This window comes from Neopsephotus bourkii, unplaced genomic scaffold, assembly GCF_033783945.1.
Source record: "Neopsephotus bourkii isolate Nb327-2 ecotype Australia unplaced genomic scaffold, CSIRO-AGI_Nbou_v1 NB_1760, whole genome shotgun sequence".
Lineage (NCBI taxonomy): Eukaryota > Metazoa > Chordata > Aves > Psittaciformes > Psittacidae > Neopsephotus > Neopsephotus bourkii.
Window position 1 is genome coordinate 5,906,404 of NW_026902234.1, and position 15,543 is coordinate 5,921,946.

General features: G+C 41.7%; 1 protein-coding gene across 3 annotated transcripts in view; it reads left to right on the top strand.

Annotated features, from left to right (window-relative positions):
• Positions 1–211: 211 nt before the first annotated feature.
• NCK2 (NCK adaptor protein 2) overlaps positions 212–15,543 on the top strand; it is an 87,557-nt gene continuing 72,225 nt past the window's right edge. For 2 of the 3 annotated variants that reach the window (XM_061377807.1, XM_061377806.1), the window contains exon 1: positions 212–518. The gene's annotated coding sequence lies outside the window, so the exon portion shown is untranslated. Of the gene's footprint in view, positions 519–7,563; positions 7,624–15,543 lie in introns of those variants that run through there. The other variant, XM_061377808.1, reaches the window with a different exon arrangement.

Below are 15,543 nucleotides of genomic sequence, written 5' to 3' on the forward strand. Positions count from 1 at the left end.
GCTCCACCTCCCCGTGTCCCGGCGGAACAGAGCAGAGGGTGGCAGCCCCGGCCCGGCCTAGCCTAGCCCGGGCGCGCTGGGGCGGGGGTATCGGCGGCCCTCCCGGCGGGTGAGGGGGAGTCCGGAGAGCTCCTCCCGCGCGATCCCGGCAGCGGCAGCGGCAGGAAGGGCAGGGCGGGGGCTGTGCCTGTGCCGAGGGGGGCGGGCGTTTGGCGGGGGAGGGGCCGCCGCCGCCGGGCGCAGCAGGCTGAGGGGAGGCAGGGAGCGGAGTCGCTGCCGCCGCCGCGGGCTGGGGCCTTGGACGCGTCCGGCTCGGAGCAGAGGAGGAAGAGGAAGGGGGGGAGCCAGCCGGTCCCTCTTGGAGGACGCGGCCCGCATCCGCCTGGGGAAGGGCAGAGGGAAGCGGAGGGGGGAGCGAGCGGGCGCCGCTGCCGAGGAGACAAAGAAGCGGAGCCCGCCTGGGCTGGGAGCCTCCCCGCCGCCGCCCGCCCCGCTCCCCGTCGGCCGGCCGGCCGGAGGTAAGCGCGGCTGCGAGCGGGACGGGGATGTGGCCAGGGCGGGGACCGGGGTGCAGGCCCGCTGTAAACTTGTGGCGGTCGCGGGGGGCGGCGGGGGTAAAAGGCCGCCGGGAGCGGGGGAGGGGCGGGTGTCACCTGGGCGGTGGAGGCCCCGTCGCCGCCCTGGGGAGGGGGGTGTGGAGGGGCCGGTACCTGCCCGGGGCAGCCCGAGGGGGCTGGGAGAGGGAGGCGTTTGTGTGCCACGTCCGGCTGCGGGGGGGCCGGGGTCGGCTCCTCCTCATCTTCCTGAGTTGTGTGTGTGTGACAGCCGCTGCTTTGTGCCACCCGCCGTTCTGCCGCGGGGCAACGGCGGGCTGGGACACCCCCCCACCCCCTTGGGGCTCCGCTCCCGGCCCGGTGGGAGAATGGAGGCTGTGTATCCGTCGGTCCCGGCGGCAGAGGAAGGCGGGCAGCGCCTCTCGGCCGGAGGAGTGCGGCGCCACAGGAAAGTTTCCCTGACGGGCGGGCTGCCGCACCGGGCTGCGCCGAGGATCCGGCCTCCTCGTCCCCCTTTTCTTCTCTCTTTCCGTTCCTTACTTTCGGCTTGATTAGAGCTAAAACCGGGGGCTTCCTTGAGGAGCGCGTTGCAATATGCCCCCGGTTGATGCTAGCGTAGGTAAAAGATGTAAAGGTAAAAAGAAAGGAGAGAAAATAAGGTAAAATTATACCTCATGTAATACCTGTTCGGTAAAGTGCATCCCGGGTTGTCTGGGAAAGAAAATAATTTATAAGTCTTTTCATCGTGTTTTTAATTAAAAATGCGCCCAAACTAAGAGGTACCCCTTGCAGGCAGGCAGGGCACTGTGGCCCACCTCAGATAAAGTTGTCAGGTCGGGATTCAGGTTTGTAATTCAGGTCTGACCTGCGACTGGATAATCGTGAGTGCCTTTCGACTCTGGTTCATATGTTAACATCTCCCACGGCTGGGTTTTGGTTTTTTTTTGGAGTTAATATGGTCCTTTGCATGTATCGGGGTTATTCCATGAATTCAGTGTAGTATTTCACTCGGAGCTCTCTTGTTACTTTGTTACTTTAAAACTTGAATGCTGACTGAACCTCGGTGAGAATTCAAAGCTCTCCCTTGCTGAGCCGCCTTTCTTCCCCTGCCTGTGAAGCAGTGCTTGTTCCTGAGGGACATATTGCTACTGTTGCAGCAGCTCAACCTGGGAGAATTAGACTGCTCTGTCACCAACCTTGGTGGTGGCTTTGTAAAACAAGTTTTCATGGCCTAACCACGCGTGCTTTGTAGCATCGGGAGTTTGGACTAGTAACTTAATATGGAGGAATTTGAAAGGGCTTACTGGATAGGAGCTCATGAAGAATTTGTGTTTGAAAGTACTTGTTTTGCCAAGTACTTGTTTTGCCACTGCTGTTTAGTAATCTGAAGCAGTCAGTACTATGCAGGTGATGTTCATGGTACTGTGTTTTTGTTTTTAGGGTTATTAAGTTTTGAAGTAAAATAATGTTGTTGCTTCTTAGAAATACTGATTTCACAGCTCTGGAAATTGAAATCCTCTGTCTGGCCCAAGTCAGTTTAAGCAGTTAGCAAATAACTTTGTGACTGCCTTGCTGCTTGAGACATTGACAGAAGATGTCACTTTTGGGAACAGTGAATAAGTGTAGAGATAGAAGGCACCATGAAGATCAAGACTGTAATTAGCAAAATATATATAGGCCATGAAACAGACACAGACTCCTTATGATGTTAGCTCTCATTGCCGTTGTTCTGTCATTGCAACATTAGCTGTTGTGTTGGACTTCTATCAGATGATGTTTCTGATTGTGATATACACAGAATCTCTCTTCCCCCCCCCCCCCAATCAACAGCAAAGTGAGTCCTTGATTGTCTTGGTGATCCTTTTTATTACATCCTTGCTACCAAATGTATGATAAATTTAAAACATCAGCCTTTGGCTTGTTACTGCAGTGGAAAGGGAACTCATTTTCTCCCCTTCCTCTCATCTGTAGTTTCCTGGCCAGTTGTGTGGGAGTGTAAGGAGAGGTATTTGCTGTCCTATGTGTCACCTCGCATCTAGAGTCAGCTAAAGAAGAGGGACAATGTCAGTGGCATCTGCTTCTTTTCCAGCATTTATTTTGGGTTTTTTTTGTACCTTGTGTTGCTGTTGGTACATTAGTCCTTTGTGGTGCTCCTGTCTTTCCTTGGTAGAAAATGTAAGCTAGTGACTCCAAAAGTGATGCCCACGTAGCTTTGCTTGCTGGTCATGGTCTTGAGCAGCAGCAAAACTACCTGGAGTATCTGTGGTTTTCATGCTTCTTGAGCATAAAAGCTGCTTCCAGACTCATGGAGACAGGTGCTGTATCAATTTACTTGCTGCAGGTTTGAAATCAAAACTAAGGCATCTTTGAATCCGAAGTGTGTGTTCTAGAAAATACTTCATGTTTGCATCAAGGCACCTGATGGTTTCCAAGCCATGGGTATTCCCCCCTCCCCCCCCCCCCTCCCCCCCCGAATTTTGAGGAAGCGGGAATCCTGGTGGGGATTTATTAGAGGTATTTGGAGGAGGTTTCAGGTAGCTGAAAACTGCCTGTGATTAGATGCCACCGTGTTTTGGTTAGTTTAGTCAGACCTGGAGTAAGGTGCTGGATGCTTGTCGCTGGGCACCCTGCTCCCCTGAAGTAGGTCATCTGATGTGCTGCAGAGGTGGAGAGTTGAGGCGCTCTGCAGGAAAGCTGCTTTCCTCTCTCTCTGAAATAATAAACTTAAAGGCAATACACTTTATCATTGTGTGTACTAGGTATACAGGAACATTGCGGAACAATAGTTTCCACAGAGTGAAAGTCAAGAACCCTTAGTTCCTGGAGTGGAAGACCTTCGAGAGAACTGGATAGTATTTGTAATGTGGGAAATAGTGTTGTTTCTTCCTTGTAAAGCGTGGAAGCGTGGCCTGTACTATTTAACCCATGCACGGTTGTTCAGTCTTCTGAAGAAGATACAATATGAGATCCTGATGACTTACACCTTCCGAAAAATGACTTTTCTGTTTGTTTTACTTTGCAAATTTATGAGTCTCAGCCCTGGAAAACTAAGCTCATTTCTGTTTTAAGTTCTGTTTAAATTTTTCTTGCAGATTCAATTAGGCCCATTAGTTTCCTCATAATAACGTAGTTGTCGGTGCTCTGCCCAATTAAACCATTGCTCTGTTCAGTAGTGGGTAAAGTAATTCTTTCAAGTGTTGTTTTTTTTTATTTCTTGGAGTAATCTTTTTTCTCCATCATAAGGATTCTTAATTGTTTCATAAATGCTAATGAAATGAGTAAATTGGAAGTGCCTCGAAATATGAAATATATATTTTTGTATTCCATTAAATATATGTGGCACAACAAATGAATTTGTTCCTCACTGTTAATGAAGTGAGTTCATATTTTAAACCCAGTATAAATAACTGTGTGCAGTGAGGTGGTTTGGCATTGTATATTTTTAAACTTTAATAGAATATTGTAAATTTCAAGAATTCAGGTGCAGAGAAATAAATCTTGATTAGAGAAGAGCAACCCATTGCATTTTAAATTTCTGCAGCTATGCACAATAACCCAATGTCAGTGAAGTTTTAGAAATACTTGTGCTAAGAAAAACATCTGTTACAGTGGAAGCTCAGGCATGCTGGTGTAGCCAGTGTTTGTTCAAACTCATAGAAACAAACTTTGTAGCTTAGAGGTTTTTCCCCTCTGTAGGTTTGTTGTGTTGGTTTTGGTCCTGATCTCGTTAGCAAGGTATTAATATGGTGATGTGTAACTAATAGTGATTATTCTGTGAAGCAGACAGTGGGGTCTGCATGCTGGGACTCCTGGTAGATAACCTGAATTCTCAAAAATGTTGCTTTTCCCTTAACAATTCTGGCAGAATAAAGATGCAAAATAAAATGCAATACAGGTGTGTTTTTAATCTGGGCTGAAGAAACTCAATCCAGTTTTCCTCAACTCATCTACTGTCTGTAGAGTACATACAACTGTAGAAATAAATGTGAAAACAGGTAGCGAGATATACCACAGATATTAGCTGAAACTTTATTAGACAAAACTGGTATATTTAGTATGTTTACAAAATTTGGGAATAACCTGCTTAGGCAGCCAGCTTTTCTAAATGAAATATAAACTTTGTTTTCAAGAAGATTTTTAATTAAAAATAAAAATAGTTAGATGATAACCCATTACAGTTGTGTTTCAGCAGGTTGTATTATTCTGATAGGTAGGGCGCTTTCTTCCTCTGTCACTTCAGCAAGTATTGTAACGTGTAGTCCTTGGAAGTGATGCGGGTAGTGTTTGCTGTGCCGGGGTGGGACTGTTTAGTCAAAATGGATCAGTAACCAAAAATAAGTGAGCAGGCCTTTAGAGTATTACTACTTTACTAGAAAAAAAAAAAAAAAAAGATTTTTAGCCTTTGGAGACATTTAAAGTTTCTGAGTTCTAGAAATGATCAGAGTGTATGTGAAGGCCTTTATGAGGAAAAGGTGCAGGAGTGTGAAAGCAGACACCAAAGTTAAGAGAGAGGCTAGAGGCTGCAGACGCTCTTCCTGATGCTAGGTCACGTCCTCTTATAGTGTTGAGAAGCCACTTCTAGCTGAACACTGTCTCTCAGCTGTCTTTCCCTATAGGTTACACTGGATAACCTTATCTAGGTGTTCCTGCTCCGGCAGGGGGATTGGACTAGATGATCTTTTGAGGTCCCTTGCAATCTCTAACATACTGTGATACTGTGATCAGCTCCATGCAAGTATGGGAGAGCTGTCAGACCCAGCAGGAGAACAGGAGGGTTAGCAAAGCAGGTGCTTACTGGTCATGCTGTGGTGAGGTTCTGCGTTCTGCTAGCAGAGCAGCATTTAAAAAAAAAAAGAAAAAGAAAAATCTTTTTATTAAGAATAAAAGTAAGCTGTTAAAATAGCCAGTTTATCTTTTGATTTAACTATATTTCTCCTGTTTATATTATTTAAAAACAGTCATTAAGCACTGTTTCAGAACCTTTCCTTCAAAATGAGGTAGATCCTTGAAGGGCGGGAAGGTTTAGAAAGGAATGGTGGTGTTCGTGAAGCATACAAACTGTAAATTGAAGTAGATCAGGATTTTCTAACTCGTCCTTGTGAAATTTAAGTTGGCTGAAATAATAATTTTTGCATACTGATTAAGGTTTTGGTTAACTGTATAGTAAAATAAAGCAGCTCATGGGTAGTCCTTTCACATGTTTAAGAGCGAAGAGAAACACAAAATCCTGTTAAAACTTACGCTACACATGGAGAGTTAAATTGGTGCATTACTGTGAATTTTAGGGCATTCTGGACTAGTAAAACTGTTTCAAGGAACAGCAATAAATTAAGCCTTCTGCCGGCACTGATACCAGAGGAGAGGAGTCCCAAACATTGATCGGACTGATCTCTTGGTTTCAGTGCATTAGGCATACCCTCAGCATAGCATGGCTGGAAGGTTTTCCCTTCCTGTTCTTAGAATAGCACTGTACTCAACACACTTGTTTTCTCCCACATCCGTTGTGTGTCGGACTTGGCTCCCAGAGCCATCCTGGGCTACTGTTATTCCAAGGAAGTCACCTTCTTAGTTGACGTCCTAATGATGCTTCAGATGACAACAAGGAAAGTATTTTTCAACCTCTTAATGCAGAAGGAAAGACACATGGCTGTATGGTATGTTCTTGGGCTGTATTTTGATAGCTGTCATGACAACAAATCGTGTGTTCATTTCCCTGAATGGATGGTGTCCCTCCAGACACACATATAGTGTTATCAAATTTGACAGATCTTGAAAGATGACATGTCAAGGATTCTGGATTCCACCACAGGAGACTCGGGCTGCTGCAAATGTGTGCTGCCACCTGGCTTAGCAAAACTGACTGTAAGCTTTTTCTTGGTGTAGAGTTTTGTTGTGTTTTTTTTGTTTTTTTGTTTAGTTTTTACAACTGCAATTTGGGGGTTTGTTTGTTTTGTTTTAAATAATGTAGTGTTTGTTGAAAGTGCAGTTGGTAGCTTCAGATTGAAAGCTCTTTTTTTGGATGAGTAGAAGAAAAAAAATAGGTAGTTGGACTTCATCCAGTCACTCTAAAGATATGTATGTTTTGGATGCTTTCAGTGTTTTTAGCAAGAACTTCATCAAAACCAGAAAGACAAGTATTGAGTACTTTTTAGGTCGGAAGTGGGCACTTTATTCACTGATCTTTGGTTTTGTGTCAGTACTGTCAGTCAGTGATGGTGCAAACACCACGCTGTGGAGTTCAGGGACGGGACCTGGCACCTGTGTGGATGGGCTGTGGGCAGGGGCAGTGAGTGGCACAGCTGGTTTGTTTGGCTTATTTTTAGCCTTGGCTGATGATTATTTGTAAAGTTGCAGTTTCAACTGGACAGCTGTTTCTGGTTTAACCAGACTGCACAAGTCTTGTAAAGTTGGATAAAAACCTGTAAATATTGATTTTTGCATGTTTTTTATGGGAATGTTATGCTGGCTCCTTCAGGATCTGAAGCTCTGGTAACTCGTTGACTCAGATGATCTGCAAACAGCAGTTTTATGAGTGGTGGTGTATTTCTTTATTTGTTTTGCATTCTGAATTGTTTTTGTTAGCAAGTACTGTCTGGCTGTACCTGTAACATAAGTGAATAGAAAATTGGTACCATTTAGGCGATGGAAAAAAGGTACCATGTCTGTATCTTTCATTAGTCTTTCCTACCAGAACTCCTTGAACTCCTGGGGATGTAGCAACTTTGGAAATCAAAGTTAAGATTTAGTGTTTTTTTCCAGTGAGTGTTGAAATTTTGTAAAAGTCCCTGCTATTTTTGCAGCTTTGTGGTTTTAATTAAGATTTGTTTTTGTTTTACTTATAAAAGAAATTGGCTACAGTATATCTTACTTAAATGTGTTTTCTTTTAATCATTGCATGTTGAATACGAAAAATATGTAGATGATGTTTATAAGGATAGACATGCATTTTTTAATCAAAAAAGAGTGTAAGCCAGTTAGAGTATGAACATATTGAGCTTTACCTTTCCTGTCTTTCAGAAAAAAATGAAAAGGAAAACTGATGATCAATCTCCTTCCTTTAGATTTTCAGGTATGCAGGCAGTCTTTGTGCTAATGCTGCAGGGATAATATAGAAATAATTATATTGTGGGCTATTCATAAATTCACACTGTTTTGAAATCCATTTAATTCAAATAGAGAAAGAAATTAATGCTAGTATCCCAAATAATTAATGCTATAATACAGGCTCTGCCTTCCACTTGACACTGAATGACTTATGTTCTGTTACATCAAAAGCCTTGAATCATTTTGAGCATTCAATATTAAAATTCTAGTTCATGAATATTAGATATTTAATCAGGTAGCTCAGTAAGGACTGAGTGGATTGTATTGGGTTTAAACACTGGTAATAATAAAACTTGTGTTTAGCACAAGTATCAAAATATGACACATCATTTTTACGAGCTTTGAGGCTCTTAAGGAATGCATGGGGAACTGTAACAAACTGAAATGTTATAGACCTCCGATGACAGAAAACTATTAAAGGCTGTGTAATATCTTTATTGCAGCAACGTGTGTCTTCTGCCGTTAGTCCTGTCTTGTAATAGTGGTGGTTGTATTCCTTTAGGATCTTTTCTGATTTTGCTGACCAGAGATCCTGGATGTTTATTTAGTTCAGATATTCCTTTTGCTTTTCTGGAACATAAGGAAGATGCAATGTTGTGGCTTTGTCAAAATGTTTATTCTTCGTTTTGTATCCTAACTTCTCCTACTGTTGCTGTGGCCCTGTGTACTGCTAGTAGTCCTATGGGAATGAATGCCTCTTATTTACAAAGCACAAAGCAGAGCCATAAGTATGTCTTTTTCAAGACAAGAACCACAATTACATTGCAGGTCAACTCTTCTTTAGTTATACATTCTTTAACTTGTCATGACATGTATGTTAAATTACATGTTAAACTTCTGCCTGCGGTGTCACATAGGCAGCTTATTTTTACAGGCAGACTTTACACCTATACATTCTGTATTACATCACTCTATCATCAGTCCCATGAAGTCAGTGGGACTGCTAGTAATTTAGCTTTATTTAATGAATGATAGTACTGAGATGTTAAAGACCAGGAGTGGATCAGGCAGTGCTTGACATAATGCCTGCTGAAGTTGATGGAAAGAGGAAGTTAGTTCCTCAAGGGGAAAACAAGGAATGATTTAGTTTGATTTTTAATTTTAAAATATGAAAACCTAGAATTTAAAACCGAAAACCATACTGTATGAAAGCAAACAAAGGAAAAATTAAAATGGGATGCAAGAAAAGCCCTTAAATGCATAGAGGGTGATAACTGTCTCTTTTGGAGAAATCGGGGTTTGAAGACAAGCATATTAATGCAGATCACCTATATAAACAATTTTTAACATAACACTTCCTTCCTCTCCCCTTTCCCCATGTTTTAGCTATAAGACATTGTTTAATGGTGCAACTAGACTTAGTTTCAGTCTTCTATGGTAAAAGTCTTTTTAGCTTGTCCTTGTGATTTATCTGTTCTTTGATTATTTTTTTTCTTCTTTCCAGATAGATAATTTTAGCAGTTAAGTAGTTGGTTGTTCAGATTCCTTTGAGATAACATAAGTGACATACTTGTGGTTAAAAGATACCATACATAACTGTGATCTGAATTAATGGACATTGCCTTAGTCTTCTGCAGTGATGGCATACATACCGTTACTAAGTGTACATAGCATTAGGAGCAGCTTGGTATTCAGTAGATTATACTGTGCTTGCTAAGCAGGTAGTGAAATTTTAAGTGTTTTGCTCTTCAGAGATAGTGGTCGTGAGTCTGATGTCAGTGAATCATGAGTGCAGGTGAATCGAGGTAGAGTTACTAAAGAGAAGATAATTTTGCTGATGTTTCAGGCAGAGCACCTGTTGCTGTATTAGCAAATCGCTTTGCAGAAAAACCTAGGAGTTCTCTCTCTGTATATAGACCATAGATCAGCAAGATAATTATCAACTAACTTGTGATTGTAAACCCTTTTTCTTGTTGTTTGTGTAGATAACAGCTTGGTATTGCTAATTCCAGGTGCATTTGGCAGTTTAGAAATTGTTTTTCAGTGCATGAACTGGAAGTGTTTGACAAAGCAGCTGGTAAGGAAGAGCAATGAGGGAAGGGCTGCAGGTCTTGCAGGTCTCCTGTGCTCTGCAACCGCAGGGGGAGGTGTTGGTAAAAGGGCAGGGCTCACAATCTGCGAGCTGCCCAGAAGTCAGAAACAAAATGCAGTATCAAACAGCCTTCAGTCTTGTCTACTGGTCAGCTCTCATCCTACCCAGGTGTGGGTGTGTGTGGAAATGGGGTGTTGCCTTTCCAGCCTCAAATCTCAGGCAGAGCCATTCTGCCTGCAGGTGAGCCTGTGCTGTGTCTGCTTGAGTAGTGCTGGCAGCTGAAAGCTGTGACGTCCCTCTGCCTGTTTGTTGCCCGCCTGATTGGCAGCAGCCCTTGGCTGTTGTTTCCACCCCGTTTTCCTGGGCAAGCTTTTTGAATGTAAAGGATATGCCCAGCTTGCAAGATGCCATGATTGGTGTTAAGCAGCCAGATTTCAATGAGTTGTTTTGTCTTGCTGGTACTATCTTTCTAAAATTGTGGTGCCTATTAGATGTAAGAAAAACTCCAACAAAGCCAACCCCCCAAAACCCCAACAACAATCAAAATCCCAAACCCCAAGAAGAATACTTGCTCCTGGTATCAATATAACTCATAGTTTTTGTGGTTGTGTAGATGCCCCTTCAGATTTTCTTAGGGAAATACTATTTAATTTCTCAAAGTTTGTAAGTATTTGATCTTCATTTTAGAAAAAACTTTATTCTGTGCATACTTCAGCTGCTGTTACCTAAACAGAAGGTGATAACCTCTGCTTTGGGACTATCTTAGTCTTTTCCCTCCTCCTTTTCCATTTTGCAGTGCTTTGTGCATAGTTAAGGTTAGGAATGGCCTTGATTGTGAGTATGTTTTGGAGTTGCCTGTAAAAGTCATGAGGTAAAACTGAAAACCCCTGTATTCTGTCTAGCATGATTATATTCATTTGGGAATAAAATGAACAAGATTTGACTGAAACATTGCACTTAAAAGTGATAAAAAATACACTTAATGAGGTTTCTGAAATTATCCACACTTTTGAACCCCTGCACGCATTTCTATATAATTGTTTAAAACTTTTTTCTTCTGTGAATATTTCCTAGCATTGAATTAGGATATTGGGGGTGACTTCCACATATTTCTGTCAATAAGTGTCTTTCACTAGATGAGGAAAAGCATTTTCACATGGAAAAAAGTCACGAGTGAATGTTTTAGGGTTCATGGGTTTTTCTTTATTGTTGTTTTTGGTGGGGTTTTTTTTGTGTGCTTTTTTTTTATTGCTTTCAGTGCAGTTGTCTTAAAATATTGTAAATTTATGGAAGGCTAAAATAAATGTGTGTAACCGCCCTGTGGAGAAGTCTGTATGTTCCTGCAGCTGCTGTGTCAGAGGGATCATCATATATTGTCTTGAATCACACAACCCCTTGTTCTAATCCCTCTTTCAAAGCATCTGAATCCACCTCCTTCCTCCCCATCTCCCTTCTGCTCCCTTTGCATTGCCAGGGGAACACTGGTCATTGCCTTAGGAACATACTTTTTCTGATTAATTTACTTTTTCCAAGCTACTTAGAGGCTGTCAGGTAGCTGAATAGCATCCAGCTGCTAGGTTATGTAGCCCCTTATCTAACAGCCTGCTGTTAAAGTTGCTGTGGAGGCTATTACTCATGTGTTCTTCATGCAGAAAGAGTCTTTCCATTAAATTAACAGCTATGAATGGGATTTCGATGAAGATGTTTTGTTATTGTTTTGTTGGCTAAGCATGTAGTCGCACACCAGTCACAGAAATGAGGGTGCCTGCTTCCTTTATCTGCTCAGGCTAGGAGTAAGTACTGAGTGCATTACAGGTTGTTCTGTTGAATATTGTATTTTTGGTCTTGCACTGCATACTTATATGCCTCCAACCTGGTATTTGGGAATGGTTTGTTAAATTTGAACTGAATTTATGACTGTTGCTGTGGTCCAAATTGGGGTAGGATTCACCAGTGTGAGCTTGCTTTGGACTAAAGTGAGTTGTATACAAATAACACTATACTCTCCTTTGCTATGCAGCATCATTCTGTTGCTTGTCCACTCTTTGTCATGGGTGAGGGGGAGCTGCTGTAGTGAGAATTGTATGATGAGGTCCAGTGCTGGTTCTTGGTGTGGTAGGGCACTGGGGGAATGGTGAAGCAGTATTACTTAAGTTTTGCTCCTTTCCTTTCTCTTTTAAAAAAAGCAGTTTCATTTGGCCATACTTCTAAGATTGGTTTTTAAAGCTTTTGTGCCTACCAGCTTTTGCTGCAACGTGGACACGGTGCAGGTTGTTGAGTCCTTGACCCTTGTAGTCAGCAATTTATATATCTTCAGCTTGTTTAGCTTCATACCAAGAAGCAGTAGAAAAGTGTTTTTTATGTAAAATCACTAGGTGAATAAACTTGTTCACAAAGGAATGGCTTTAATTTTTCTCTGGTATGTCTAATTTTTTATCATTATGTGTGGACTTACAGAATGTGCTCAGTTGAGATTGATCACTGGTGTGTGAAATGACCAAATTATAACAATGGAGAGTTTTCCGAGGTGGGTAATATATTTTCATATGTAGCTTCCAGCAATGAGTTTAATACACTGAAGGACACATTTTCAGTGCTTCTGTTATTGAAATGTAATGCTCTGATCGTTTTTCTGCTAAACTTCAATTTAGAGCTTCATCTGGAAAATATCCAAGAAAAAGCCAGCATCAAAGGACAATAATAAGAATTGTCTCGGAATGCAGGAAGATATTTAAGTATAAACTTAAAATATGCAGCAAGGTTTGAAAAAGTGCATAAAATGCCTTAAAGGCTAAATCTGTAAGACAGGAAAATAGCCTTACTGGCATATACCTTGATGTTGTAATAGTTTGCTAACCTTGGGTACAGGGAGTAAAGTTTTATGTTCTTACTGCATGTAGCTTCATTTCCTATTGTGAATCTTTTGGCTTTCCTTGAACTAAAGAATTGTTACAATTTTATTGATAGATCCCCAAGGATTATATTACCACCTGCAGAGCTTTGGTTTGGTCCTCTGCTCTACTTCAAAGCCACCAGATGAACCCTTTCAAGTGTTTAATCAACTGAGTTATGATACTCAAGGCACTTACAAATTTGTTTAGTTAACTTTTCCAAGGCTTGGATTTGGGACTTTGGCAAGAAAAGCACATATGTTAGGAAGAAAATTGTGATTAAAAGTATGCTCACAATTGAGAATCAGTTCTGTCTCTAGCATTTTAGTTGTCGCAGTGTGAGAACTGCTACTATTGTCTGTCTAGGACAGTTTGATGCCAGTGTAGTTATAGCCATGGGAGAACGGCAGAGTGTATGCAACTTCAGTAGCTGACGAGTTTTCTTTTTTCTAGACCTACAATTAAGAATATGGTAAAAAATGAATTTCAAACTGGTTTTACTGTAAGAATAATTAAAGAAAGTTCTTCTTTAATTATCCGGGGTCACTTGCATGTATCATGCTGACATCATTGTCTCATTTAGGCTTCCCATGTGGGATTTTCCTTTCTTTGCAGTAGGGCTTGACCTGTCAAACATGGACTAGGGTTCTTGAATTGTTCTAGCAGTATCAGCAGGTGGTTTCTCTGTAACCTTCAAAACATACAGAAAATTCTGCAAAGTGCAGCTTTTCTAAGATTTTTGTTTGGGTTTATTCTGCCTTGCAATGAATATTAAAATGTTCAGGAAATTTAGCATGCTTTATTTGTCTGCTGGGCACAGTAAAATTTTGCAGCAGCATGTGAAAACAGCTTTTCATCCCACCCACAAGCTCAGTATACATAAAAAGCCCAGTTACTGGCTGGGTGGGAGAGTTCTGCTCATCAACTTAAATCTTAGCAGACACAGGGTTTTTCTTCACCTCTTTTATTACAGGGGACTCTCCAGCTTGCTTTAGTTTCTACGTTTTCTTTCCAACTCAGCCCACACATTTTTCTTGCTTTTCTAGGAATAGCTTCTCTAGATGGCAACACCGGCGGCTGGCAGCTCTATGCTTGTTATGCCTGGAGAAAAAAACTCTGGCTTTCTGAAAGCCCACTGCCTTGAGCAGATACACTGTCATCATTAGGAGATCCGAGTGGCAGATCCTGTCTTTCTCTTCACTGCTGAAACACTCATCGGCTGGGGCAGCTGGATGGATCCTGGTTTTGGATGAACATGAGTGATTAGTATAGTGGAACAATGTCTGTGCTATGTTAAATATCCCAGATGATGCTGCCGTAGGTTGTTTAGGTGCTTGCAAATATCCTCTCCTAGTTATGGTGGAAGTGCGCTTGATTTTCTTCCTCATGCTTAGAAACCTTGCAGTAGGGCTGGGTAAGACTGATTGTAGAATCACCTGCGCCTCCTTGCTGTCTTTCTGGTCACCTCCCTACGTTGGATACATAGTATATATACACTGTGTCCAAAACAAATTTTACTTGGAATATGAACACAAGAAGTTCTTCACTCCAGGATCCATCCCTTTGGAGTAAGACTTTTTTTTTTTTTTCCCCCCTTGAGTTCTGTGTCTGTTTCAAAACAAAATACCCCCCCCCCCCCCCCTACAGTTCTTGTTAACAGTTCCTACTTGCTTTCAATTTTCATCCTTGGGGTAAAAAGATGTGTGCCTAAGGTAACTTAAGTTTCAAGAGGCAACATAAGGAGAAAAGAGAGGTAAGTAAAGCTGAGCACGCCAGCAAAAAGGTGACGGATTCTATTTCTATGTATTTGTGTTGGAAAATACCATGATCTGTGATTCCAGCCTTGAAAGAAAAGCAAGAAGGAAAGTTGTTCTGGTCGTGTAATGCCATTTCATTGCTGCTTGCTAATCTGCATGTTCTTTCTTAAAGAAAGAGAAAGGATCATTTCATCACAGATTGCAAATAGTGGAGAGTACACATCCCTGGAATGTAGCGATTGTAGTGTTTACTACCTACAGCATGGGACTTGCTTATTTTAGAAACAGCAAGATGTTTTGCTCAGCTTTGCCAATTTAGTTAGGTTTTGGTTTTTTAAATCTTACTTGGATTTCTGAGTTTGGAGACTGTGATTATTTCAGCCTGCAGGAGAGCCTTTCTTGTTTTTCATGTGTAAAACCCCCCCTGTTTGGTAATTGTTCTGTTGTGTTTTTTTTTAATGTTGCTTCATAATACGCACCATTAAACTTTGTATGCAGGAATGGGAAGAAGTTATTTCTTCTTCAGTTGGTTCACACTGAAATAGCCATAAAACTCTTTATCCTGATTCTCCACTGTTTTGTAGCTTGTAAATCATTTACTTTGTGCTCCAAGTGCAATATGTTTCTGTAATTCTAGTACTGATGTTGATGTATTATTTCTACTTCAGGCTCACTTAAGGCAAGTGTAAATAACTTTACAGAGTTGCAAAACAGTAGGGAAATAAGCCTCCACAAGCTAAGGCATCAGATTTATTTTCTGGGGCAAATGAAGAGGTTCTTTGAAGCCTGATCAAAGCCCAGGCTCTCCAGTTGTGCGTAGTATAAAGTTTGTGGCGTTTGAACAGAATCTGTTGGCTTCAGGAGTTTTGTTTTTAATTTTTATTTTTTTTTTTTCATTTGGGCTTTATATCTCTGGAACCCATATTCAACATATTTCTGGAAATGACAAATGCACTGCCATATGGCATGCCAGATTTCAAGCCACTCTGAGGTGCGTGTGTGAATTTTAGAGTGCCTGGAAGAAATGAATGAAAACCACATTCTCAATTTTATCTATTGCTAAGCTCTGTAGGCAGAGGAGGGGGGAGGCTTTGAAGTAAATTCTGCTGGAGGGATCGCATGCTTATTTCTGAGCTGCTGTCCTAATGCAGTAAAGTGTAGACATAATTTATGTCTCAAAATACGTACTAATTTCAGCAGGTCTG